The following is a 25,043-nucleotide window of genomic DNA, read 5'->3' as shown; positions in this document are numbered from 1 at the left end:
CGCTCAACACAAATTAAAATGAAAACATGTTATACAAAAATTTAAAAGTGCTGAATTGCAAAATTAAATTATGTTAAAATTTGAAAATGTATACGAATATGAAGAAGTTGGAAGTTGGAAAAATTATTTAAAATTAAAAAGTTCATTTGTTCACAAAAATAGTTAAAAATTCAAATTAATAATGAAGCGGTACTACAATTGCAAAAGCGTAAAACTAATAACGAATTGGAAAACAACAAATTAAAAAGCAAATCGCTTCTATATTGTACCAGTTTAAATTTTACAAATTAAAAAGCAAAGCGCTTCAATATCGTACCAGTTTAAATTTAACAAAAGATTAAAAAAAAAAAAAGCGCTGCTAAATTGTACAATTTTAAAATTATTTAAATAGATAAGTTAAAACAAGCGTGAACAAGTGAAATGAAAAGTAATGTTGTTTAATAAATTAAATTATGTTAAGTTAAATCAATGAATGATAATGAATTAAAAATCAGTGCCAAGTTAAGAAATAACAAAATTAAAACAACAAAAATTAAAATGTATGCAAGAATTATATTGAATAGTAAGTACCAGTTTCGCGTAGGTACAACAGGAAGTGTTTTGGTGAAAGTTGTATTTATTTTTATTTAGCACTGTTCCAGCACAACTTCGCCGGTGAGTTTTTTTTATTGCGAAAACACACTTCATACTTTCACCTCAATTTACTTTGTACAAACACGAAATATAAATTTATAGAAGAGCATACAAAAAATTCAAACTATTAAATGTTATAAAGAAAATGTTTGAAGATAAATTAGAAAAGTTTAAAATTTGGTACATGAGATAAAACAAAGCACTGAAATTAAAATACATTTATATTTTTAAAAAGAAACTATAATAATATTGCATATATCCACTTATATTATTATTATTGATCATTTAGTACTATTTTTGTTTATAATGCCTTATTGTTTAATATCTCTCAATAATTAAATTTTATTAACCATGAAATAATTTACTTTTTATTTAGCCGAAGCAAGCCGGCGACACCACTGTCGTAGGGTTAAAAGGGATCACCAGACCATGCTCTGATGCAGTGATCTTAGGTTGGGAGGGGACATTCATCACTTAACAGCTGTGATGACCTAACCTAATTCTCGCTCTCTCTCTTTCTCTTATTCTCTCACTTTCTCTCTCACTCTCTCTTTGTTTTTTTCTCTTTTTATTTTGGAGACATTTTTGGATTTTTCTTTCTCTTTCCGGTTAGTTTTCAAGCAATCCTTTCTTCGTCGCAGCACCCTCAATTTCTGATCTTCAATTAATAATAATGAGCAGCGAAGAAGGGGCTATTGGTATAAGCAAGACCACCACCCCCAAAGCCGAAGAGCTAGAGCCGGACTCTAAAGCGTGCCCCGCAAATACCGATAGCCCTGTCGCCTTGAGCTTTTTCTCGTTGCACGTTACAACTATCGACAACGAAAGTCGTGCCGTCGACTAACAAAATAAAAACTCTTCACGTAGAAATCAAAAATAAAAATTTTAAATCAAAATTAAATAGTATTAACTGCCGCAATTGTCGGGCAAAAAATTTTCACTGCCGCAATTCCGGCCAATTACAATGTATATATATGTTGCAAATATATTCGTTAGACTGCGATACATAATCGCTATTGCTGTTAATTGTCACCAATAGTAAAATACTGGTGGCGCCGTTGCTGGCTTGCTTACATTCTAATATATAGTACATACATTGCTGCTTGCTACTACTGCTATCCTTATCCTTCTCCTTCTCTTGACGGTCGCGTGCCGATCGTACGCTTGCCACCTTATTCCTGCCCTCTCTCCCATATATGTATATATATATATATACATATAGTCCTCTCACTAATTATTTGTCCAACTTTGCTAAACACTCTTTCGGATTCGCATGACGAGGCTTGTATACTCCAGTATTTGGCTGCTACAAATTTTAAAGAGCAGTCATCAGTACTCATCTATAAAAAAATTGTTATTTAGCATATTTCGCATAATAATTTTAAAGTCTTACCTCCCAATATTTCAGAGAGTCTTCATTTTCTCCAAGGTTTTCTTTTTCGATGTGTTGTCTTAGTGCTATTATCGCATCGGCACGACCTGACTGCACTTTTTCATTATTTTTGTTTTTTAAAAATGTGAACTTCCGTGGTCCTTCTTCTGAGGTTGGTGGTGGTGTTGGTTGACGTCGTGGATGGATGGACATTGCGAACATCAATTTCTGCTCCAACGCTTTGGCTGCCAGATCTGCGTTTGATGACTTAAGAAAGGCGTCCTTTTTAAAGCGGGGGTAAATTAGAGTTGCTGTTCGGGTTTCAAAGTTGTTTAACCTATCAACTAAACGTTTCTCAATATAGTCAAGTATTATTTTCCCTTCAATCGTGCTTGTATTGAAGTGATTAATTTTATGATGAATCTCTGTGATAACGGGAATGATCAGCTATACGGAAACATTTTTGCTGGTTGAAATCGATAGCGTGGCTTCATAAAAAGGTTGCAGCATTTCGGTTAGCTTATTTAAAACTTCGCGTTCATCTTCTGTAATCGGCGCCGGTGCATTTCGCAGTTTAATCAAAGTTAAAGTAACATATTCGTTCAGTTTTAACAACCTTTTAATCATCTCATAAGCGCTGTTCCATCTTGTTGCTACTTCCTGTATTAATGTTAGCGGCTTTTCAGTCGTATGTGCTTCTTTTAGCTTTGCAGCGGCTATAGTGCTTTGTTACTATTGGTTACTATTCCCTTACACTTACAAAGAATTTTACTAACAACATCCATTTTCAAAATATCTTGCACCGGTAGGTTTATACAATGTGCCAAGCAGGGCAAATGTTTAAATTGCAAAATCTCGCACGCTTTCTTCATCTTACTGTCATTGTCTGTTGTGACTGTAACAACCTTTGATAACAAACGCCACTGAGCCAACACCAATTTTATTGAGTCCGCAATATTTTGTGCGTTGTGATTTGTTGGAGTTATCAAAGGAGCTGTAGATATCACTGCAGAGTTCAATTTAAAATTCTGGTTCACGAAATGGCATGTTATGATAATAACTTACTTGCAGATGTCCAAAGATCTGTTGTTAAACTTACATAATTTACTTTATCCAATACGGAACGCACCTTCTGCTGTAGCTGATCATATTCCCTGGGAAACATCACATCACTAAAATAAGTTCGGCTTGGCACTTTATAGCGGGGGTCTGCTTTTGCATGAGTTCCACGAAACCTTCATCAAGTACGAAACTGAATGGGCGCACGTCTTTGACAATCATATTAAGGACTTTCTGATCAAGTCTCTTTTTGATCGCTGAGTCACTGCCATAGAACGACTCCTTGTTTAAAAAAGTTGCCATTGTTTTAGGCATTTCTCCCCTTTCATTGCTTAAGCGACTGTCTCCAACTCTAAAGAATTTGACGATCCAACTCCTATTAAAAAAATAAATAAATAAAGTATGTTAGTATGTAAATTATATGTTATTCTGAATATTTTATCAATAACATAATAAATCAAGGTGCCAATTGGCTGCAACATGACTTAATTTTGCGCCAAATTTAAAAATGCATGTGAGTATGTGTGTAAGTAAATTTGTAGCTTGGACTGCAATGATTGAAGACTTACTTTTCAGGTAGTTGTCCATCCTGCATCCATCCACATTAATCAACACCACGACTAGAAACCCTACATTGAATTAAATATTTAGTTAATTATAGAAAAACAATTAAAAAAGTCCCTTACTTAAAATTTATTTGTTTGCTGCCACCAAGCCCAGAGTTGTGTGAAAAAATATCGATGGTGGCTCCGATGATTGGCAAACATCGATAACATCGATATTTCTGCACCTCTAGTTTAAGCTGAATAACAAAAAATGCCAATTCAACCCGAGAACAAAGCAATCATTACCAGTAACCTCGTAGTTACCCCCAAAAGTAATAACCCTAACCCTGATGAAGTCCTCCAAGAAATCAAGGAACAAGCCAGAAAGTTTCTGGATAAAAACCGGATTTTAAAGTAATTAAAACTGAAACTGAACTCTACTCCCAAAAAGAGATCTATTTCTCCCAGCCTACCCCAAAAACCCCTAAAAAGCAGCAGGGGCCAGCCATGGATAAAAGTACTGAAGAGTGTATTGTTGACATCGAGAGCGTCAGTGGGGAGGAGGACGGCGGTACTCGTTCTGGGACTCCAATCTGATATAAGCAATGGCAATGTTGAAAATAGACCCCTAAACATAATCATCCCATACATCGCCGACGCGACAGTTCTCATAAGTAAGGCCGCACAGCTACTTGGAAACAAGTTCCGAGCTAGAGCAAACACGGGACTTGGTCTTGAGATCCAAGCTACAGACTCGGCCACCCATGTTGGGATCCAAAAACTTTGTTTCGACGAGAGAATCAATTATAAAATACCAAACAGCAATGATCTACAAAGATATAGAATCATAATAAAGGGACTCCACGCTTCAACAGATATAAACTAGATTTCGGAGCAACTAAAAAAGATCAGACATACTCCTTGCCACATCACAAACATAAAGGGAGGTTTTTCAGGTCAACCTACCAATGCCTTTAAAGCAGACCTCGTTAACCAATAAAACAATAAAAGCGCACTAAATATAAAAACCCTTGGCACATACAAAGTCACAATAAAACTTCCAAACACCAAAAGAAAGGCTTATCAATGTCAAAAGTGCTAAGGTTTTGATCATGTGCTGAAGGACTGCAAGGCAAGAGAGTCACATGCGTCAAATACGTTGGAAAAGCACCCCTCACACGCATGCTCAAACCCCGAAAAATTTCGTCTTAAAATTTCGTATTACAATGGATTTTGACTTGATTCTATTTTATTTGTTTCGATCCAACTTGATTTGTTTTGATTTGATTTAATTAAGTTAGATTTGATTTTACGTGATTGATTGATTTGATTAAACTTGATTAGATTTTATATGAATTTGATCGAATTTGATTTAACATTGTACTTCTTCTAGATAATAAGCTATTACCTTTGAAACAATTAAAACATACTTGAATTACATTGAAATCTTTACAAATACATTTTGATTTAGGGATTATGGGAGTAGATTTGAACCTATAAATATAATTATTCAAATTGGGAAACTTACTAATCCGGACTGACTACCTTTACACTACAAAATAACCAAATATATGCAGGCTTTACAATGTCTACCAATCGCTCACTTCAACCTGACAACATTAGGATTCTTACTTGGAATGCAGCTGATATCATGAACAAAATTTCAGAACTCGAAGACCACATACTATCTCATAAAATAGACATAGCATTCATCTCTGAAAACCATCTCACAACCTCAGATAACCTCATCCAAATTAATGGATATCTAACCTACCATGACAACCACCCATCAAATCAAAAGCGAGGCGGACCATGATTATAATAAACCACACAGCACAATGCCCATTCATCACTCAAGGAATACAGTGCACTACCATAAATATTACCCTGAAGAATGCACCCAACATATACATCGCAGCCTTTTACTGCCCTCCACTCAGAGGACTCACCTGCGAAGCCTTCACTACAATGCAGAGTGGCAGGTGACTGGAATGCTAAACACCAATGGTGGGGAAATTCCCTGCCTGCCCGAGAGGCATCCAACTGCTAAGCTTTATAAGAAATAACAACTACAATATCCTCTCTACTGGCTCTCCCATACATTTCCCCTATGATCAACGAAAAAGACCCTCAGCCATTGATTTTTATATTTACAGTGGAATCCTTTCAAATCCAATCCACTCTTGACCTAGGCTCCGACCACCTTCCTCTACCCATTAACCTATAAAAAACACCTTAAATAATACCAATTAAAACACCTCTTTTACATAAAAACGCTTCTGTCGAAAAATTTCATCTTTGTCTTAACCAAAATACTCACCTGAACACAGAAATAACGTCTACAGACGACATAGATGATGCAGTAGACATACTTACCCGCAATATTCACCAAGCTGCTGCATTTGCATCGAACCCTTTCTCACACCTTCCTCTAAACAATAGATTCCGAAAAAGATACACCCCAAACCGTCGCATACAAAATCTACTTACCATTGAAAAACGCCACAAATATAATCACCTCATACTTAGAAATAACTCAGCCTGAAACCTCCATAAAATTGCGTCAAATCAATTAAAGAAGGCTCTTATCAACAGTAAAAAAGGAGCTTAAACAACACACTCTCCAACATTGACTGCAAAGACTCCAAAAATAATGGAAATTCACAAACCAAATTAAACGACAACCAGCCTCAAACTTGACAGTAAAACACTACACAGACAACCCAAGAAAGAGCAGAGGCTTTCTCGATGCAACTAAGATCAAGATTCAAACCTCTTCTCCTAAATACTCCACAACAAAGGCAGCAAATCGAAGAATCCATCACTCTTAACTCTTAACGAAGTTAAAACAATAATTAAAACTCTACCCAATAACAAAGCCTCAGGTCTAGACAAAATAGTCAATAAAATTACCAAACAGAGTCCTGCTTTATTTAACTCTGATATTTAACAACTCATTGCGCCTAGGCCATTTCCCCAACCAATGGAAGCCAGCTATTGTCACAATGATCTCAAAACCGGGAAAACCCACTGAAACTTTGACTCCTACAGACCAATCAACTTCCTCTCAGCACTTTCGAAAATGTTTAAAAAAATACTACTAAAGCGTATGTTCGAACACCCACCGTTGAAAAACTTTATCCCAAACCATCAATTTGGATTTCGCTATAAACACTCAACTGATCAATAACTTGCACGAATTACCAAATTCATACTCAAAGCCTATGAAAATAACCAATTCTGCTCTCTTGTCTTCATAGATATTCAAGAAGCCTTTGATAGAGTTTGGCACCCTGACCTCCTTTATAAATTAAAACCTATTCTAACCCCTAAATTTCACTCCATAATAGGAAACTACCTCACAAACCGAACATTCACTGTTGAATGTAACCCAATGGCAAAATCTACTCCTAAAAACTGATCTCTTCTCGCTCGTTGGTCCAGCAACAGGCACGGTGCGTGTGACCATATCAGGATCAGGCACAGCAATCGAGTTTGCTGACTTGCTACTGTCGCCCGTTTGGTTATGGCATGTTAGTTCTACGCTGCCACACGGGAACTTCGGCCTAACTGGTAGTGGTGTGCGCTGCATCGCCATGCGACAACACTCCCTGCTTTCGAACACTTATAGTAATTCTTGGATTTTTGGTTCTTGGTGGATTCGCACCGGGGTGAAAAGTTCGCTACCTCATGCACTGCGCCACAACAGCTGCACCCTTGTAAGAGTGTAAGTATGTATACAACTGCAAATCACTCAGCAGCGTCCACGTCGAGCTACTGACCCTCCTGAGAGTATGCAAGTAACTTCTGCACGGTGCCCAGGGTCGCCCGTCTGGCAACGCCGTAACGCGGCTCCCTTCAACGTCCAGCAGCAGGTGCCCCGACCGTCCGTAAGTAAGCAAGGCTTGGACACAGCTCAAACTCACTCGTTGTTATTTTTTTTTTAATGTTGTGACTTGTTTTAACGAGTTCTAGTGCGATCGGAAGGAGCGCGCTATGGTCCAGCCGACCACTTTTCTTGATGGAAAACCAATTTTTGAAAGTTAACGGAAGTCCGCGATTTTGACGGCGTTGCATCAGAAAAAGAATGAACATTAAAGTTGCGTACCAAGAATTTCAATAGAGGGCGCCACTTTCGCGTAATCAGCTTGTAAACACAGTTGATCTGATGCAAACAGATGTGTTGTAGAAAAGTGCAGAATTTAGTGCAATTTAAAATTTTGTATAAATCTAAATAAAACGATAATTTGTTGAAATTTTTGAGATGAATTATAAAGAGTGTGGTTTGTTCTACGTGTTTTGTTATGTGCGGCGTATAAAACAGTTGTAATGTCTTCGTAATTTTATGTCAAAGTGTGTCGTCCAACATGGGCCAATTTGAAAATAAATCTCATTTTCAAATAGACTTATGAAGTTGTGTTCAAGGTTGTTCAGGCAAGAGATCAATTGTGTGTTGTAGAGAAATTAATTCCTGTTCGATTGTATATAGTTAGCAATGCCATAAGCGCCCTTCTTCTTTGAATTTTTTATTTTTAGACCATAACCTCAAATTCAACAATTCAGACTTGTTTGGCGTGTGGATAACAGGGAAGACAACAACAAGCAAGCAGATTGCAATATTCGAATTTTTAAAAAATGCAATAACTGGCGGTATTTCGGATGCTATTACTGAAGCTTTTAAAGTTTATAGTAAGAGAATTGACTATCGTTTTGCGGCAAAATTGAGATCATGTAAAAGCGATAAAGACTTGTTTAAACAAAAATATGCGAGTTGGCTGACAGAGAAAACAATAATTCCAATTGGAAAAAGAAGAACTTCAGCAGGACGACCAACGCTTGCATACTCCCAGAGCAAAAATAACACTCGAAGACAGTATGTTGCAGATCTGGTAGTTTCCGAAAGAGGGAATACAAATTTATTAATTCAAGCTGCCAGCTTGACCGCTCGAAAACAAGGCTTGCATGATCTTGCAGCTGTTTTAAAATAATTATCCCTCTGTCCAGATAAGGCAAAACAAATTCGCAAGAGCGTTAAAGATCCCATCATAAAGCCAAAACTGATTCCCCCAACGAAGCGTTAGCTTTTCTTCTGAACGAAAATCTCTGTAAAGAACAGTACTGCGCTATAAGGGACCTGACGAAAAGAAACCATTCGATATTTTTCCTGCATATAATAAAATTGTGGAAGAGAAGAAGTACAGTCGACCCGATAGCATTCCAGTTTCAGAGACAAGAGCAAAAGTTTCGCTTCAAAGTCTCCTTTGCCACACCGCAAGCCGAATTGTATCTTTGCAAAACGAAGGGATTTTCACTATAATGCAGGACCAAGGTGTGGATTTTTTGATGGCAAATTTAACCTTAAGCTATGGATTCGATGGTAGCTCTGGGCAATCGAACTATAATCAAATGCATTCTGGAGAACAAGCAATTGACATGGACTCCAGTCTTTTTGCGACAACGGTAACACCATTAAGGCTGGTAGATTCCTCCTGAAATATATTGTGGAATAACCGAACACCGCAATCGATTAGATTTTCTCGACCACTTAAACTTGCTTTCATTAAAGAAACAAATAAAATGATTCCAAAAGCAAATGGAGATTTACAAGAGCAAATAAAATACTTACAACCCTGCAAAATACCAATGGACTGCGGAAAATTTGTGTATATAAGGTTCGACTTATATCTATGTAACTGTCATCGATGGCAAAGTGCTTAACGCATTAACAGGAACGAAATCAACTCACGCCTGTCCTATATGTGGGGCAGTGCCATCCGATTTCTTAAACAATAAACATTACGCATGCGAGAAGTTCTTGCCTCTTATGGACAATTTAAAATTTGGTCTTAGCCCATTACATTGCTGGATTCGCATGTTTGAATTTATTCTGCATGCGGGTTACAAGTGTAATCTTAAAAAATGGAGAATATGTGAGCCAATTGATAAAAAAGAAGTTGCTGAAAGAAACAAGGTTATTCAAGACTTATTATGGCAGCAACTTGCCCTTAAAGTTGATCAACCAAAGATTGGAGGATTTGGCAGCACAATTGATGGGAATACAGCTCGACGTGCTTTTGGTGATCCTAAATTATTTTCTAATATTACTGGCATTGACGAGCAACTCATAAGCAATTTGGGAATGGTGCTAATATGCCTGTCATGTCAATTGCCAATACACATTAAAAAATTTAAAGAGTTTTCCCATAAAACTGCCGATATAATTATTGAAAAATACCCCTGGCTTCCTATGACTGCGACGGTGCACAAAATATTGGTACATTCCACAGATATTATTGAGAATACTGTCCTTCCTGTAGAATATTTTGGTGAGGAGGGCGCCGAAGCACGGAACAAATTGTATAAATCTGATCGGTTACATCATGCAAGCAAGTGCAGCAGAATTAATAATTTCTTTGATGTCTTCCACCGTGCAATGCAGATCCAATTATATCTTCTGTAAACGTCGATAAAAGAATTCGAAGACAGAAAAAGGTAAACTTCCAAACGAAGTATTGCATTTATTATAAAGCGAAAGCCCTCCTCTAGAAGACCCTGACGGCACTGAAGATGAATTTTTAAGCAATGTGGAATCACAATTAAATATTCTACTTGATAACAAGGAGCAAGAGGATTAAAATAGCTCAGGTGTGAAGAATATGATAAATAAATTTCGTTACATCCAGAACTAATTTTAAATTTGCATATTTCAGATCCCCTTCACTAAAACTGATTTTTCTTTGTGGAAGCCTTATTTTATTTACTAGATTTATGTTTGAAAATATATTTTTTTTGTTATATGACATATTACATCCTTATAATGTTAAAACAATTGTTATTTACTTACTCTAGAAATGCAAAGGTGAATAAAAAAGGCGGTGCCACACCCATAATTTTTTTTTTAAATCTTCTTCCAATTAGTTACATTTATCCAATAAAAAAAACAGAATCAAAATATCTTGCTTCGTTTGCAAGTTATTAATTTCCATCAAGAAAAGTGGTCGGCTGGACCATAGTGGAGCGTCTTAAAAACGCGACCGGGTTATGGAAACTCAACACACACGTCTATGTGCGTGTGTGTGTCTGTGTATGTCAGCGCACTGGCTAGAGTAAAGCCCATACACGGATATAAGTTAACAGACAAAACATTTCAAAACCCAAACAACAAATCCAACAAGTCCAAAATGCAGACTCAGCGTCTGACCAACTTCCTGCACGCGCCGAGTGCACCTGCAAAACATTCCAAGAAGACCCAAGCCAAGTTGCCCAATACATCCGCCACATGCCGGTGCAAGCAATTCCAGGAACAAGAAGCATTGCACCCAATTCACCAACCAAAGCAGCGCTGTCGACGCCGCTGCTGAAACTCGCAGCTTTATATAGGGCTAGCTTTAGAATTAGTCTTTAGTCTTTAATTCAATTTCAATAAAGAACGGTTCCAATCGGAATCGTAATGAAATATATTTTTGTTATTATTTTTAAATAAATAATTAACTGGCGCCCGAGCAGGGACCGGAAAGTTCGCGTATCGATAGTGCAAAACCGTATCTAAGTGCGCCAAAGAACATTTTCGGTCAAATCGCGTTACGATAGAGCAAAACAGTTTCTAAGTGCGTGAAAGCGAATAGTGCATCGACAGAGCAAAACAGTTTCTAAGTGCGCGATTCAAACCAAGTTATTATCCCAATAAAGGCTCGTGATAATCAATCACTGGGAAATAACAACCAGCCAATCGGACATTAATTTGACGAAGTGCAACTAAGCCAAAAGGACGTTAATTCGACCAAGTGCTACCAAAGCAATTAAATTTGCAAAACCTTCGCGACTATTAAATTAGTCAGTTAAAGGAATAGTTCAAACAATCTCGGCAATTAAGTTAGCCAACATAAACCTGTACCAAGCCATTAAGTTAGCTAGTGTAACAGGTGAGATTGTGAGAACTGCATCGGTGGACCACATATTCTGCAAGATCCGTTCTCAGAATACTCTCCAGGAGGTATGGATCACGGAGCCCCAGTAGCAGCTGCAAAAGGAACAACCCCGTCCCATCAGGAAAGGTGGCCACATCATTGCTAATGTAAGCTAGATATAAGAAATTTTACAAAGAAAAGAAAACAAAACAGAAATTAAAAACATAAAGCAAAGTGTGAAAATACACAAGACTCCAAGGAGTCCATATAGAATATAGCAAATCACAAGCAAATGAATAAAACTAAAAGCGAAAAACAAAATTAAAAAAAATATATAAGAAAAGAAACGAATCATTGCAAAGTAAACAAGACTCAAAAGAGTCCATAGTAAAAGAGTAAATAACATAAATAAGCGTAAAGCGATAAATCAAACAAAAAGATCACAACGGTGATATAACTTATTCCAACTTTGCGATTCCCAAGGGACCCTCCAAGGTAGAAGGAAAAACCATCCACTGGTTATAAACTTATAATATAAAAAAAAAGAAAAAAAAAAAAAGGAAAAATATAGCGTTTTAATTTCATCTTATCGCTTATGGCCAATCGTCATAACTTAATTCGACCCCCCATACTAGATCCAGAAGAAATAGAACAAGTGAACGAAGCACAAAGGCAACGTTCAATTGAAAGACAAAACAATAGGCATTTAGAACATCAACAAAACAGACCCACCATGAACGAAAATAACAGAGCTGCTCTAACAGCCGCTATAAGCGAAATATTAGCCGAACAATTGCCAATATTATTAAGGCAACATACCAATCCTGTAGAAGATTTTCTAAGTCTCCCAGATCATGTTATTGCGCCAGAACATCAAAGAAATTTGACAGATCTTGACAGAGTACCCGACATAGCAAAAGGTTTGCGAGAGTTTAGTGGAAACCCCGAAGAATTTAGCTCATGGAAAAAAAGTGTAGAGCGTGTTTTACAAGCATATAACTCATACCAAGGTACGCCCAAATATCATAATATCTTGCACACCATCCGAGACAAGATAACGAAAAGTGCAGACCAAGCTTTAGAAGCATATAAGGTACCGCTTAACTGGGATGCCATGTGTAGATGTCTATCACTGCATTATGCAGATAAACGAGACATAGCAACCCTAGAATATGAAATGACTACATTAGTACAAGGTCCGAATCAATCAGTGGAAGATTTCCACAAAGACGTATACAGACACTTGTCTCTAATTTTAAATAAAACGAGTAGCATGGATATTGACAGAAACGGGGAAGCAATGTTGACAAAATTATACAGAGACAAAGCGCTAGACACTTTCATTCGAGGGCTACAAGGTGACTTGCCTCGGCTATTAGGCATGAAAGAACCAGCAGACTTACCTACCGCACTACATCTCTGCTTAAAAATGGAAAATCAAACCTTTAGGTCGAAACATGCCACTTTTAAAGGACATCCGACACATTTTAGAAACAGTAATGGAAAACCCATACCAGCCCCACGGAATGTCATCTTCTCAAACAGACAACCACCACCAATCCCTTTCAGACAACAACAGCCACGACAATACTTACACTACGGACAACTACCACCAACTCCACTACCAAGACAATATTTCCCGAATTCTGGGTATCAACCAATTGCCAACCCACGGCAGTACACTATTGCCACAACCTCTCAACAGGTTGCACCACCTAGGCCAATGGCCCCGAAACCGCTACCGCGTCCAGAACCAATGGATGTGGATTCCAGCGTTCAAACGAAATTTGTCAACTACATGAACAGACCACGATTCGAAGCTGGGAAAAGACCCCCCGGTCCTATACCAGACGGACAGAAACGACAGAGAAACTTTAACATACAGACAAACAACGACGAAATAACAGAACCTTCGACAGAAACTTACGATACCACAACTAATTATGAACAAGCAGTCGCTGAATACGAGACTCACGCAGACGTAGAACAAACAATAGAAGAATACGTAGAACAAGTAGACCAATATGACAACAACTATGAAGATGACACTTGCGAATTTTATGACTACTCTGCACTAAATTTTTTAGGGTAAAGAGTTCCTCTCTCCCATACTTTACTTGTAGATTGAGGAACGGCCAAATAATTAAAATTCTCATCGACACTGGATCCAATAGAAATTACATCAAGCCGAAATTTATAGAAAACCCCACTCCAAATAAAAACCCTTTTCACGCCGTCTCGATAGGAGGTAATACACTGGTAACACACCACAAAAATGCCAACTTGTTCAATATAACAGATGTTGAGGTGAAATTTTTCTTATTAAAAGACCTAGAAACTTTTGATGCTATTTTAGGAAACGACACCTTAAAGGAATTAGGAGCAGAGATAAATCCAAGTAAAAACCTAATGGTAATCAGAAACAAGATAAAAATCCCTTTAAAAGAACAAATCTTCGAAGCAGTAAATACAATAGTACCAAGAACAAGCCACCTGTCAGAAACACAGAAAACAAATCTAAACCAACTCTTAAAAAAATTTCCAAACCTCTTCGCCAATCCAAACCAAAAACTGACCTACACAACCAAGGTACAAGCAACAATAAGAACATCAACCGACACCCCTGTATATTCCAAGTTCTATCAGTATCCAATGTCACTGAAAGATGAAGTGAATAAACAGATAAAAGAACTTTTAGAAGATGGAATAATTCGACCGTCTCGGTCCCCATACAATTCTCCCGTATGGATCGTACCCAAAAAAAGCTGACGCTTCAGGAAAAAAAGAAATATCGCGTCGTAATAGACTATCGCAAAATAAACAGAGTAACCATTGCAGACAAATACCCTATTCCTGAGATAGGCGAGGTACTTGCACAGCTAGGCAATAATAGAGTATTTTCGGTTTTAGACCTCAAAAGTGGTTTTCATCAAATCCCTTTGAAACCTTCAGATATAGAAAAGACCGCATTCTCCGTCAATAACGGAAAGTATGAGTTTACACGACTCCCATTTGGTCTCAAAAACGCGCCCGCTATATTTCAGCGAGCTTTGGATGACATACTTCATGAACATATCGGTAAGATATGTTTCATTTACATAGACGATATCATCATATTTAGTAAAGATGATGAATCCCATTACAGAAACTTGGAGTTAATTTTTCGAACTTTACAAGATGCCAACATGAAATGTCAGTTAGATAAATGCGAGTTCATGAAGAATAAAGTCGAATTTCTAGGTTTTGTAATTTCCGATAAAGGCATCGAAACAAATCCAATAAAGTCGCAGCGATAGCCAACTATCCCTGCCCTAAAACACTAAAAGAGCTGAGATCTTTTCTTGGACTCTCCGGCTACTACCGAAGATTCATACAAAGTTATGCTAAGTTAGCAAAACCCCTTACGTCTCTTTTAAGAGGGGAAGATGGACACGTGTCCAAAAACAGGTCATCAAAAAAACCAATTACTCTTGACTCCGAAGCATTGAAGGCTTTTCAAAAACTACGAAGTTGTCTTATTTCAAAGGAAATAATTCTTCGCTATCCAGATTTTACTAAAGAATTTCACTTGACAACGGACGCGTCTAATTACGCAATAGGAGCAGTCCTATCGCAAGACAACCAACCAATTTCATTCCTATCGAGAACACTAGCAAAAGCAGAAGAAAACTATGCAGCTAACGAAAAAGAAATGCTGGCCATCATTTGGTCACTTAAAGCTCTCAAAAATTATTTATATGGGAAAGCAAAGGTCAAAATATTCACCGACCATCAACCCCTAACACATTCTTTGAGCAGTTGGAACGGAAATGCTAGAATTAAAAGATGGAAATCCTACCTAGAAGAATATGACTACGAAATATTCTACAAACCAGGAAAGGAGAACGTCGTAGCTGACGCACTCTCGAGAATAGCAACTGATCAAATCAATTCCATAGCCTCAACTCAGCATAGTGCAGAAAGCTCAAGTCACGAACTAATACCCAGTATGGAAGTCCCCATTAATGTTTTCAAGAACCAAATATTTCTTAACAAATCAGATAAATCCGACTACATATTCTCTATACCATTCCCCACGTTCCATCGACACGAAATATACAAAAAGGAATTTAACGATAAAGAATTAGTAGAAACTCTAAAAAAATACCTCAACCCTTCGGTTATAAATGGCATCCAAACAACTGAGGATATAATGGGGAAAATACAACTATTATATCCTAAATATTTCAAAAACGTCAAACCCCGATTCTCTCAATCTATGACTGTAGACCTCACCAACGAATCTAGACAAGAGGAGGAAATCCTCAAAATCCACAATAGAGCACACCGCAGTGCCGAAGAAAATAAAATTCAATTAGCAGAAAAATTCTACTTCCCCAAAATGAAACAAAGAATAAGCAACATAGTAAGGCAATGCAAAATTTGTAAGGAATCTAAATATGACCGACATCCCCCTAATCCAGAAATAAAAAAAACTCCAATACCAGAATATCCCGGTCACATCATTCACATTGACATTTACTCAACCAAAGGCCATTTAGTTCTTACAGCAATAGATAAATTCTCAAAACTAGCACAGGCACGCATAATCAATTCAAAAGCAATAGAAGACATTCGAACACCACTTAGGGACATTATTTTCTATTATGGAGTTCCTAAGTTCGTTGTAATAGATAATGAAAAATCTCTCAACTCAAGGTCCATAAAATTCATGCTTGAGGATCAGTTAAATATTACAATTTACACTGCGCCACCATATAAGAGTACAGTTAATGGACAAGTAGAAAGGTTCCATTCGACACTTTCCGAAGTAATGAGATGCTTACAGAAAGAAAACCACCATAGAACCTTCGAAGAACTTCTAGATAGAGCCGTATACGAATATAACTACTCTTTCCACTCCACGACCAAAAGCGACCATTAGAGGTATTCTTCGGAAGGAGAGTCACGACAAACCCAGACCAGTACGAACAGGCCAGACAAGACAATATTGACAAACTTAAGATAGCACAAAATAAAAATTTACAATTCCACAACAAAAGCAGAAACGAAATAATAACTTATGAGCCAGGACAAGAAATATATGTAAAAGTAAACACTCGTTTAGGTTCAAAACTTTCCCAAGATTTAAGAAAGAATTAGTTAAAGAAGATAAAAATACAAACATTTTAACAGAATCTGGAAGAATCGTACATAAAAGTAACATCAAATCATAATATTCGCAGGGTATTACTATGGACAATAACGGAAGCTACGATGGACATTACAAACTACACGAACGCTCAGACAGTGACCATTCATAGGGGACTGGGAAAATTACAGACATCCTCAACAAAATTAGTACATGTAATAGACCTTAATCAAATTCAGGAAGCACTAGACCTACTTAACAGTCATACTGAAGAGGGCCTAAAGCGTAGTCCGCTATATTCAACAATACATCATGAGTTAATCGCTACCACTAACGCACTCAAAACAATAACAGATTCCCCAAATAAACGAAAATCTAGGTCACTAAATTGGTTAGGCACAGGTTGGAAGTACATAGCAGGCAACCCAGATCATGACGATCTCGTCATGTTAAAAGAAAATATCAATAATCTCATCAGTAATAATAATCAACAGGTTATAGTTAATACACAACTGGAGCAAAGAATTAACAAACTTACGTCCTTATCGAACTCCCTAACTAATTCAATACAAAAAAGTAGTTTTCTTAGTAACGAGGTAGCCATTAGCCTTCATAATGAAATCCGATTATTAAAAGATGAAATAGTAAATATCAAGTATGCCACTCAGTGGGCCAAATTAAATATAGCAAATACTCTTTTACTAAACGAAAATGAACTAACAGAAATTGGAGAAATATTTAGAAAAGGCAATATGCCACCATTGTCAATCGAAGAGATAATGGAATTCTCCGATATATCAATGCTTCATAATAAAACTACACTTTTGTATATTGTCAAAATTCCTAACCTAGAAGAAATTGAATATCAAGATATTTTATTAAAACCAATAGTAAAAAATAACGCAATTGTACACTTAGAAATAAGTCAACTATTTTTGTATAATGATATAGTATATGGCATACCAAAAAATTGTAAAACCTACTTAAACATAAAAGTTTGCGACAAAAGAATGTTATTGATGTAAGCCAAACACATTGTATTCCGAAATTAGTTAAGGGAGAGAGAGCACTGTGCAGTTTCAGCAACGCGGATCACATCCCGGAGATAGAGGAAATCGACAATGGTATAATTCTCCTCAATAACTTCAACGGCAATTTGGTCTGGAATGGAACCGGAAAGCATCTGGAAGGGTCATTTCTAATACACCTAATCAACGATTCCATGCAAATCAAAGAGCGGCTATTCAACAATATGGAGCCAGTCATTATGCAACCAAAAGTGCCAATCTCACGAATAACAGCCGAAGAAACTGAACGTTTAAGGATTCTATCCCTAGAGGCACTGGAAGCGCTTCATCTCAATAACACCAACAAGCTGCAATACATACAGACGCATTCCATGGTCAACAGCATTACAATGTTAACGCTCTTCGGTGTCATCCTGATAACAGCGTTAGGACTTCACGCTTGCAGTCGGAAGAAGAACACCATTACCCTTCAACTTGGACCAACACCAGCTCCATCAGAAACATTGAAGCCACCACTCCGCAAGCAAGAAGATTTACAGAAAAATCCACTGCCTCAATTCAACAACATCCCATACTTTTGAGAAATAAAATTTGCTTGAGGACAAGCACGAATTAGAGGGGGAAGAGTTAACAGACAAAACATTTCAAAACCCAAACAACAAATCCAACAAGTCCAAAATGCAGACTCAGCGTCTGACCAACTTCCTGCACGCGCCGAGTGCACCTGCAAAACATTCCAAGAAGACCCAAGCCAAGTTGCCCAATACATCCGCCACATGCCGGTGCAAGCAATTCCAGGAACAAGAAGCATTGCACCCAATTCACCAACCAAAGCAGCGCTGTCGACGCCGCTGCTGAAACTCGCAGCTTTATATAGGGCTAGCTTTAGAATTAGTCTTTAGTCTTTAATTCAATTTCAATAAAGAACGGTTCCAATCGGAATCGTAATGAAATATATTTTTGTTATTATTTTTAAATAAATAATTAACTTATATGAGCTGAGATTCGCTCTAATGGTAAACACACAAAGAATATATGACTGCCATGCCAATCTATCACTTCAAAGCGGTATGTACGTATGTATGTATGTCTGCACTACGCTGCCAAACGTTTGAGCAGGCGGAGTGCACGTAGGTATGTATGTATGGAGAGAGAGAGAGAGCAAGGGCTGCTGAAAGCCGGTGCGCTTGCGAACAAGAGAGAATACAAAAAGTGTGTGTGTATGTTACAAGCCCGGCGCTTATTGTGACATACAATTATGTATGTACATACATACGTAAATCGGACAAACGCAAAGAAATAATGCTTGCACACTACACAGCTTGGATCGGAGTTATAATATTTCCATTTGGTATTTTTTGGTATATTTTCTTGATTTTTCGGTTTTGAAAGAATTTAGTATACAGTCCGCATCCTTGTCGGACTGTAAGAGCGCCGAGTTAGTTTTTCATCCTCTTTGCTTAGCATGTCGTCGGGCGACCCCGATAAGAGTAAAGCTTGATTATCCGTGCCCTCTACTAGCGCCGCTAGAACTTCTATCAGCCCCCTTTACCTAGATCCAGAAGGAGTCGGCTCTTCGTGCATCCAGCACATCGACGATTCATTCGCAATCGAAAAGGGAAGTCCCCGCACGGTCCGCTAGCGTTTCGCCCGCTCCTGGTACCAGGCTCTAATTCAAATCCAAGCCTCTGATCTTACTCAGCCTCCGTCTGATTTTAAGACCAAGGTTCCTTCCGACCCAATCCCTTGACTAAAAATTGTCACTTGCTATCAGGGAAGGATGGCACAAAATATGTATATTAGACACAGCGTTGACAAAATTCATCGCCCCGACTGATCGTATCAGTCACTTTGCGGCATGAGTCAACAAGCCTTCGGCTGATAGCCCGTCCCTATACACGTGCCAAGTCCGAAGGGATCAGATGCGTGCCTTGTGGGAAAAGGTCGAGAAAGAGTATGAGGCTTGCTCTTGCGTCATGTTTGAGGAGATGGCGGCAGAAGAGCTCCCTACTGTTCAGGTCAAATATGACTCCTGCTATGCTGTCAGCGAGCAGTGTGCAGCTCAGTTAGGTGAGCAAATAGCCAACGCATCCCAGGCGCTTATCCCCCATACACCCGTACAACCACAAGCCGTGCAATTTATGCCCACAGGGTGTCGCTTACCTCCGTGCGACACCGAAGTTTTCGGTGGAGATTACACTCCCTGGCCCACCTTCCGGTATTTATTCAGACAGCCTTAGAGCACTCGAAGATGCGACATTTCAGACAACCAAAACGAATCTTTAACAAGTTAGAAAGCCACAGTCGAGTGTGCTCTACTGTGAGATACCCGCTATCCATTTTGAATAAAAGCAAAATATTGAGGTATTATCTTCAAAATATACCAAAAATACTAAAAATATATCAAATGGTATATTTGGTATATCGATATAGTACCACATTCCAAATATACCACTGACGGCACACTATACCAGATTGTCGGCCAAAGCAACTAAGACCCCTAGTAAGTAGGCGTTTTTTTAACAATTCGGAACTAATTTTTTTTTGGGAAAAATGTCCAACTTGGGCTGAGACGCGTCTTGTTGAGACATGCACTTATGGCGGCTGAGGGTGCCCGGGCCTTGTTTTGAATTATGCACCAGCACATGGTTACAGCTCTGGTAGTACACAAAATCTACATTATTGCCATTAAAATTAACGCAATCGAAAAGTTTCCACACTTCATTCCTGCCCTTTTTATTTTGTATAAGCTTTACACATTCACTTTTTTTAAGGGCACTGTGGACCGGATTGCCGATTTGGTGGCATTAAATCGAATATTGCATTTATCGAGCTGAAACTTGGCGTACTTCAATAATAGACCACTCTAAATATTTAAGCAAATTTCCAAGTAAGTTTGACCACGCCTACTCTAACTGCCCATATAGACATCATGACGTATACGTGATATTTTATTTTAATTTGTTTTTTATTTTTTCATCTATTTGACCAAATATAAATTTAGCCAGCACGGAAGAGTGGCGCCTGCTGTCGATCCACACGTCCAGCAACGTGGCATGACAGTACTCAAGCACATCTAAAAAACAAGTAAGAAAGCTACAGTCGAGTGTGCTCGACTGTGAGATACCCGCTACCCATTTTGAATAAAAGCAAAATATTACGGTAATAATCTCAAAATTTTAAAAATAAATATGCATGTATTCTCGATCTGGATTTGAACTCGAGCACCACCGACCGGGTGGTTCAAAAAAAGTTTGTACCTCGAGCGGGCTCGAACCCGAGCACCACAACATGCTCGGCTTGCACTCTACCACCAGAGCTTATGAACCAGAGAACGGCACGGGTATACACACTCAACCGGTGCACCGGTTACTCATGTGCCTTTTCAATATACTTGCACTCATAAGTGTAAGTAGCCAAAAATACACACACTCATGAGCCTTATACTCATGAGCAATAAGTGTATCGAAAGGCTTATACTCATGAGTGTGAGTATCAAGAAAGGCCCGACACTTATTGTGCACCGGGTAAAGCCGGTGCCGGTGGTTATGGGTAAGTGTATCCGATACACTTGGTAAAAAATTACATACGATTGTATGTATGTACAGTGGCGAGCAAAATTGAGTGCATGTTCAGAACTCAGACTTTCGTCACCCACAAAATCATAACCACACAAGATAATCCAAAATTTTTTTTTGTTTTATTTTGATTATTTGATTCTTAATAAATTTTAAGCAAAAACAATCATGAAAGAGATAAATTCGAGGAGATTTACAGTAAAAACGAAAAAAACCCGCATAAACTCAATTTTGCACGTTTCTAGAAGTTTTAATTATTAATATAATATTAATATTTTGTCCAAAGACCTTTATTTGTGATAACTTCCTGTACACGGTCAGGCATGCTCTCTACCAAATTTTCAATAATATCTTTGGGAATACGTCTCCATTCAGCTTCAACACGCTCCCAGAGGTTGCCCATATTTGATGGAGCTGCTTCGTATTGCCCGAGCCGTCTTTTCACGATTGACCAAAGATTTTCAATCGGATTGAGGTCGGGACTTTGTGCTGGCCATTCCATTAATTTAAAAGGTTGCTTTTCAATCCATCCCTTAACAATTTTGGCCGTGTGCTTCGGATCCCCATCTTGTTGAAAAACAATTTCCTTTTCGGGATAAGCACATTTCTCAATAAAATTGGGAAGATTGGTCTGTAAGACTTGTAGGTAGTCCTCCTTCCGCATAATACCTTCTATTAACTGTAGAGGGCCAACATGCCACCACGTGAAGCATCCCCAAACCATAATACTTCCACCACCATGTTTTACAGTTTGTTTTACATGGTGTCTTTGGATACGATCTCCGGGTCTACGCCAGCAATATTGCTTTCCGTCGGACTGAAAACGGTTAAATTTGGACTCGTCAGACCAGATAACACGTTTCCAATCATCCACAGTCAATTTTTGTGTGCCCTTGCAAATTTCAATCGCGCTTTAACATTTTTAACGGATAATGCAGGTTTGTTTTTCACACTTGCAATATACCCAATGTCTCGCAGCGCTCTTCTAGCTGTCCATTCGCTAACACTCTTGTTGATAGCCAAGGAAGCACCCTTTGGTGTTAGAAGCTTGTTCTTCCTCATTTCCGACATCATCAGTCGAGCATCTGACTCCTTCAATAATTTTTTGCGACCTGCGACTTGCGCTTTGGGAGTCACATTCCGCCTCTTTTGAACAGCGATTACCGCCGATTGGCTTATACCGAGCCTCTTCGAAATTACACGCGATGTACAACCATTCTCGGTCAGGCTAACTACATTATTTTCGATATCTTCAGATAATTTTCGCATTTTTATGCTAGCAAATTTTCAACAATTTATTTATAATTGCAAGCTAGTCTGAAGCACATTTAATCTGTGCTACGAACATCAAGAATAATAGAAAATCAAAAATAACGGTGAATCTTTCCGATTTGTGCTGATAAGAAGAGTAAGAAGCGAAAATAGGCGAAAAAGTGCCTACGTGCAAAATTGAGTTTATGCGGGTTTTTTTCGTTTTTACTGTAATTCTCCTCGAATTTATCTCTTTCATGATTGTTTTTGCTTAAAATTTATTAAGAATTAAATAATCAAAATAAAACAAAAAAATTTTTTGGATTATCTTGTGTGGTTATGATTTTGTGGGTGACGAAAGTCTGAGTTCTGAACATACACTCAATTTTGCTCGCCACTGTATATACATACATACAGCTGTGATCTTTGAAATAGCAGTGCAGACGACCTACACATTTAAAGTTGAAAAATACTATTATAAACACAACTTCGAGACAAAATTTTTTTATAACAGCTTAATATATTTAATTTGCGATAATTAAACATATTTTTCATTTTGGATAATTCAATATTTTTCCGAATGTGGATATTAACATATGAAAATGTCCGTATTATGAAGAACATTGAAATAGCAGTGAAAAAACAAAAATGTAATAAATTTAAAAAAATCTTATAAATAACTTAATCCTTCTAAATTTCGAGTTGAATACGACCTTATAATTTGTTGTATAGCCTTTATTGGCTATCAGAGCCTCACAGCTACGTGGCATGGAGTCCACCACGTCCTCGCAACGCTTGCAGGGATTCTGGCCCTATACCTCCTGTACAACTTGTCAAAGGTGTGGCTTAGATGTCGGGGATTTCTTGGCAACATAATGCTTGAAGTCCTCCATCAGTTCCCAATCGGATTTAAATCCGGGAACTGTGCTGACATGGCATTACATCAGTTTTTTCATGACCAAACCACTCCGTGACCAGTTGGCCGGTGTGTTTAGGTTTCGTGGCTCTGCTGAAAACTCCATATTGAAGGGGCATTTCATCCTGAGAATACTTTAGCATGATGTTTCTTAATATATTTTCAAAGATTTCTTGGTCTATGATCTCATCGATCATATTTATAGGTCCCACACCACTGTATGAGAAACATGCCCATATCGTGATTTTAAGACCACCATGTTTAGCGGTCTTAAGGGTATGGTTTAGGTCATTTTAGGTGTTTGGTGGTCAACGGACATATTGTCTTGAACTTTTCTAATAATTAACACCAGTTTAGACGCATTTGTCCAAAGGATATTACGCCATTTGGAAAATGGCCAATTCAAGTGGCGCTTGGCAAACTCCCACCTCGCTTTGAGATGTCTATAACCAAGTAATTGCACCTTTTCTGGACTTAGGGTATTCAAATTTGTATCCACCAGTCTTCGGCCAATAGCCACTTCACTGATTCCCCAACTCAGCCCTGCTTTAATATCCCTAGAGGATGCAAAAGGATTAGTTTAGCTGAAGAGCACTATGCATCGGTCCTCTAAAATTGTGGTTTTTTGTATCGCACCACGGTTTTCAGGCTTTGATTTATAATTTATGTCATTGAAAACCATTTTGGTAAAACATTTTAGGCGACACAGAACTTTTTTATACAATTTTGTTCCTTCCTAAGCTCAAGGTCCTTTACACACTAAAATTAATTTTTTTTTATAGTTATAGTGTATTGTCGTATAAACTACAATAATAAACCAAATTAAACTCACTTTTCATAAAATTAAAAACAATTTCGGCTTTTTTAGTGGAAGAAAAGAAAAAACTGCTATTCTAATGTTCAGCCCAAAAGTGGGTAAAAATATCAAAATTTCAGAAAAACTGATCAAATCTAACGGGGTTTTTGCTGTTTTCTTATCTTTATGCTTCATTTTACAAAAACAATGTGCTAGCGATCAACTAACAAAAAGGAATAACCAAAAAAACGGTTACATAGTCTTTTCTCTGTCGCACTGCTATTTCAAAGATCACAGCTGTATGTATGTTTGTATGTATGTATATTGAGATGCAAGAAATGCCGTCGGCTTTTTGTATTGTTCTTGTTATTGCTGGTGCGCTGTTCTTGCACTCATTTTATTTCTTGAATATTTAAATTCAAAAACTATTTTTTGGCTTTGTGTAGTGTATTTTTTTGATGACATATTTAATTATTAAAAATTAAATTTAAAGAATTTTTATATGTTGGAAAGGAACAAAAACAAGTAAAAATACAACTAATCAGTTATATTTAAATTTTACCTGTTTTACGAGGTTTTGGGGTTTTTATATTCATCAATAACCCGAAAATCAATTTCAATTGCAATTTCCATAAATTTCAGGAAAAACCACCTGATATTTTATTTGACCATTTGTCAAAGTAAAAAAACACCCAAAAATCATTCAAAGAAGTCAAAAGTCATAAAATCTACCCGCGAGCCACGACACACAAGCATCAATAGGGGTGGGGGAAAAACATTCGAGTATTTGCTCAGACACCCGAGTGTCTGATCAAACACTCAAGTGT

The 25,043-nt window shown here is 37.7% G+C and overlaps 2 long non-coding RNA genes across 3 annotated transcripts; one reads left to right on the top strand and one right to left on the bottom strand.

The window, feature by feature from the left end:
* Positions 1-1,620: 1,620 nt before the first annotated feature.
* On the bottom strand, positions 1,621-4,024 carry LOC132797891 (uncharacterized). Of its 2 annotated transcripts, XR_009633819.1 has the most exons (6): positions 3,934-4,024; positions 3,751-3,866; positions 3,634-3,693; positions 3,105-3,440; positions 2,027-3,011; positions 1,621-1,973 (listed from the first exon to the last, which is right to left on the bottom strand). It is a non-coding gene; the product is annotated as an uncharacterized LOC132797891 (long non-coding RNA). The 2 variants fall into 2 exon arrangements; XR_009633818.1 differs by having other exon boundaries at positions 1,622-1,973; positions 3,751-3,979.
* Positions 4,025-20,238: 16,214 nt separating this feature from the next.
* Positions 20,239-20,750, top strand: LOC132797888 (uncharacterized). Its single transcript, XR_009633816.1, has 3 exons — positions 20,239-20,335; positions 20,450-20,565; positions 20,680-20,750. It is a non-coding gene; the product is annotated as an uncharacterized LOC132797888 (long non-coding RNA).
* Positions 20,751-25,043: the final 4,293 nt, after the last annotated feature.

This window comes from Drosophila nasuta, unplaced genomic scaffold (assembly GCF_023558535.2).
Source record: "Drosophila nasuta strain 15112-1781.00 unplaced genomic scaffold, ASM2355853v1 ctg30_pilon, whole genome shotgun sequence".
Lineage (NCBI taxonomy): Eukaryota > Metazoa > Arthropoda > Insecta > Diptera > Drosophilidae > Drosophila > Drosophila nasuta.
The sequence above is the reverse complement of the archived record's forward strand: the minus strand, read 5'-3'. Positions and strand labels throughout refer to the sequence as shown.